Raw genomic sequence first — 1922 nt, forward strand, 5'->3', positions numbered from 1 at the left:
TGTGTGTGTGTGTGTGTGTGTGTGTGTGTGTGTGTGTAAATCCTTTCCCAAATACAACCGCACTTCATGTTTGAAGCTCCAGTGAAACATTTAGCTATGAGTGCATTACATCTTATAGCAGAAACAGCTATATAGAAAATAACTGGAAGAGATACCTGGATGACTGTTTCATTCTTTGGCATGAAAATATAGAGAAACTTAAAGAATTCCAAGCACTTATAAATGGACTTGACGTAAACATTCAATTCACGATAGAATACAGCCATAAACAACTTTCCCTTCCTCGCCATCTTCATTAAGAAATCTAACAACGTAATACAAACAGATATATACTATAAGCCCACGGACTCCAAGCAATATCTACCGTTCAACTCATGCCACCCCAGACACACCAGAATTAATATCTCCTTCAACTTAGCAAAAAGGATACGTACTATAGTTTCTAATGCAAACACCAGAGACACACGACTACATGAACTTAAGGATACACTCATCACCAGGAACTACCCACCTTCCCTAATTGACATATGCTTCAACATACCCTTCAACTCAACATCCACGAACTCAGACATCCCAAATTAAAGTAGGATTTACAATCAAAAGCCCTACTATACATCTCCATACACAACCCTCCCAACAATGAAGCCTTCGACACCATCCTTCAAAGCATTCCCCTACTAAAAAGGAACCACAGAATGAAATTAATCCTCCAAATACACACCATCATAAAAATCAAGAGATAACCCGAATCTATGAAAGGTCTCCTAACACAAGCCCGAATACGCTCAACAACAACACAGAAGCCGTCAGTAAAAAGATGCGGAAGACCCAACTGTGGGATATGCGTCAATTTAATTTAGGGATCAGAGTTTTCTTTCAAACAGGGACAACGATTCACAGTGAAAAGCAGCTTCACATGTGTTTCAGAGAACCTGATATACGCACTAACCTGCTCTGGGTGTCAAGAGCAGTACATGGGCCAAACAAAAAAACAGTCGACGTAAAAGAATGGCTCTGCACAGATCCCAGATCAAAATTCCCCGAAACAGAAAAATAGCATTCAGCCAACACATAGACATTTGCACTAATAACAAAAATCGAAGCTTCAGAATTTTTCCCCTCTACCAATTCAGGGACGATACAACCTACAGCCAACGAATTAGTAATGAGACTCTCTTTCTTACAAAATACAGACCCCTTTTGAACGCGTCTACAACAAGCGACATATCCACCACGGCCTTAGAATAACACAAACTCACACGCAAATATTAAAAATGATACACTCAAGAGATTCCCAAGAATTCATTAAAAAAGAGTCCCAATCAGTGCTATAATTCATAACGAGTCACTTTTAGGTTACTTGACCATTAAACACCTTACTTCTATCATAATACCTACATTCCTTCTTATTCTCCCTTCTCTTTCTTCTTCTTCTTCGTTTTCTTCCTCTCCGCCACCCCCTTCCTAAATTTACCACTATTGCTGATTAGAATAATACCTACGCAAATTTTATAAAAACATTCAAAAGAGACGTATCAGAAATTCAATCACTACTACCATCCAGAACGGGTCACTTTCAGGGCACTTGACCATTTAACATACTACTATCATGGCACTCCCGTATTATTATTATTATTATTATTATTATTATTATTATTATTGAGTGAGAGAGCAGTGCATGCCATCAAAGTGACACTGGGGTAAAATATACGAAGCCCATTATACCCATCATGACTACCCGTCTGATAAGGGTACACCAGGCACATGCATCACAACCTTATGTGCGCAACATGGTGATCTCATATCAAGATAAACAGTGCATGACCTCGCAAGTGGGGCCCAGTTAGAATTTTCTCCAGGTCGAGTAGCCCATTCTGCTCAAAAGGTCCCTGAATAAGGTTTGTTTAAGGATGTTGAGCAAA

Source organism: Octopus bimaculoides, chromosome 20 (genome assembly GCF_001194135.2).
Source record: "Octopus bimaculoides isolate UCB-OBI-ISO-001 chromosome 20, ASM119413v2, whole genome shotgun sequence".
Classification (NCBI taxonomy): Eukaryota; Metazoa; Mollusca; class Cephalopoda; order Octopoda; family Octopodidae; genus Octopus; species Octopus bimaculoides.